Here is a 2,669-nt window from a genome sequence, read left to right as displayed (position 1 = left end):
AACTCGAAGCGGGGGCAGCAGCCCACGCCAGGCCAGTCTCCCCCTTCACCCAGCCGAAGGGAGCCCCTCAGCTGGGGGCGCATGGGGACCACCCGCGAGTCTCTAGGCATGCAACCCGCCGCACGATGGCCAGAGGACAGGACGCGGGAAGCCGGGACCCAGAGCCAGAGATCAGACCCGGGGACTCTCGCCCCATACCCAGCAGATGCTGCCCGACCCCCTGTGAGTGTCTGCCCTGGGCACTGCCATGCGGGTCTGGCCAGTGAGTAAATACTGGAGGAGCCAGAGGGGGAAGTTGCACCATGCTGACCCCCCCCCCCTACGATTTCAGACCCTAAGTGAGGCTTTTCCATGAGTTTCATTCTTACTTGGGCAAATAGGTTGACATAGTTTTGTCCCAAGACCTCGGATCATGCGAATTACCGGATAAAACTGCGTGGGTGGTTAGGAGAGAGTTGGCTAGAGCAATAGCACAGCGATTGGACGTTTGCGTTACATGTGGCCCACCAGCTGACCCAAGTTGGATTCCTGCACCCCTCTCAGAGAGCTTGGCAAGCTACCAAGAGTATCCCGCCTGCATGGCAGAGCCTGGCAAGCTTCCCATGTCGCATTTGATATGCCAAACACAATCACAAGTCTCACAATGCAGACGTTACTGGGCCCACTCCAGCAAACAATGGGAGGACACTGCTACAGTGCTATTCATTTATTTACTTATATCTGTCCTATTAATAGAGTTATAAAATAAACTTATTTGCAGCTGTGTTCGACTTATGCCTGGGTTTTGAAAAAGTCTTCATACACTTAACCAATTTAATATATATTTGTTTATATCAAAGTCTTTACTTAAAGACTTAAATCCTCTTTTATTTTGATGGCTTTTGTTTGAGTGAATTGTTTATTGTATTACTTTTACATAATCTCAGGAAGGAACACTCAGTATCACCTTTCAATTGTTAGAAATATAACCACTTGATTTGCCAATATTTTCCTTGGATGCATCTACCAGAACAATTCCAGAGCACAGAGCCAAGAGTAAGCTCTCAGAGCTGCCAGATATGGCTCAAAACCAAAACAAGATGCCCAGAAAAGAATATGACTCATGAACAAGGCTTCTGAACTGAAGTACCAGGATTCAATCCTGTTAGAGACAACAAGTGTGCAGAGACTCTCCCTGCAGGGTGGGGACCGGGCTGCAGGGGGCGCCAAGACCCAGGGCCAGACTTGCAGGCCTGAAGGGGTGCAGAGATGAAAAGGGTTTCTCTTCAAAAACAGGGATAGTGTGTGACTGAAATCAAATCACAAACAGCTTTGTAAGGGTCTATCTCGCAGAGATTTAATTAAAAAATGATAAATAAAAGCATTTTTAAAACACCAGAAAAATAAATTTTGTTTTGTTGAGAAAACCAAAACAAAAATAAGCATAAGACACAGAAGGTTAAATTGTGCATACTTAACTGTTTGGGGAGGAACATTTATCATATTGATAAGGCAGTAAAATCTGTATGCAGGAGGTGTTTGTGGACTTCTTAATATCCCCAATGTAAACCTCTGGGGCATTAGGATGGTTTTGTAGTCTCATTGTAGTATGCCTTCGGGAGTTACAGGATCCCAGAAATAACGTCATTCCCTGTCTGTGTTCCAGGACAGGGACTCATCTTCTCAAAAAAGGGTCAGAATGTGGACCTATTCACTCCCCTTGAAGATGGACATGGAGGCTTCCACAAACCCCTTCACAGGTTTGACCAGGCCTTAAGTTATGAGTTCTCCCTCCTCAATAATATGAAAAGTATGCAAGAGATACTGAGTTAAATACAGATATGCATGTGTCCTAACAACCTCAAACATCAGGCATACCCACACCTTCAGAAGCCCCTGAATACACGGTTCCCACCATGGATTGGACCTGGAGAATTCTCTTCCTGGTGGCAGTGGCTGCAAGTAAGCGTCCCCATGCCTTGGGCTGAGGGAACGAGGCCAGTCAGGTGGAGTCCAACCACTCATGTCTGCTGTCCACAGGTGTAAACTTCCAGGTACAGCTGGTGCAGTCGGTGGCTGAGGTTGGAAAACCTGGGACATCAGTGAAGATCTCCTGCAAGGCATCCGGATACACCTTCAGCAGCTACGATAATGAGCTGGGTGAGGCAGACGGCGGGACAAGGGCTCGAGTGGATGGTATGGATAAACGCTAACACTAGTGCTCCAAGCTACGCACCGAAGTTCCAGGGCAGACTCACACTCACTGTTAACATGTACAAGGAGACAGCCTACATGGAACTGAGCAGGCTGAGCACTGAGGACATGGCCGTGTATTACTGTGCGAAATACACAGTGTGACAAACAGATCCTGAGAGTGTCAGAAAACTGAGGAGGAGGCAGCTGTGCCTGGTGAGGAGATGACAGGAATGCGGATCCTTGACTTCCTCCTCAGAGAGTCAGGGTCTGAGACACAGAATGGGACTCACAGGGCCAGGCTTCATCCGAGGGAAAGGCTCAGTATCTCTGTCCTTCAGCAACAGCCAAGAGGAACATGATCTCTCTCTAGAATACCCAGTGTTATTCGTATTTTCTCCTAGGATTTTGTGAGAATCACCCCCGATCGTACATGAAGAACCACGTGGAAGTTTGAGCTGGGGTCATTGCAGGTTTCTGAACTTTAGGTCTACCCA

The 2,669-nt window shown here is 47.8% G+C and overlaps 1 pseudogene; it reads left to right on the top strand.

Moving 5' to 3' along the window:
* Positions 1 to 1,895: 1,895 nt before the first annotated feature.
* On the top strand, positions 1,896 to 2,337 carry LOC130023159 (immunoglobulin heavy variable 1-8-like; annotated as a pseudogene).
* The last annotated feature ends 332 nt before the right edge of the window (positions 2,338 to 2,669 follow it).

Source organism: Sorex fumeus, unplaced genomic scaffold (assembly GCF_029834395.1).
Source record: "Sorex fumeus unplaced genomic scaffold, SorFum_2.1 ptg000022l, whole genome shotgun sequence".
NCBI classification, from domain to species: domain Eukaryota; kingdom Metazoa; phylum Chordata; class Mammalia; order Eulipotyphla; family Soricidae; genus Sorex; species Sorex fumeus.
Note: the sequence above shows the minus strand (reverse complement) of the source record. Positions and strands in the feature narration are given on the sequence as shown.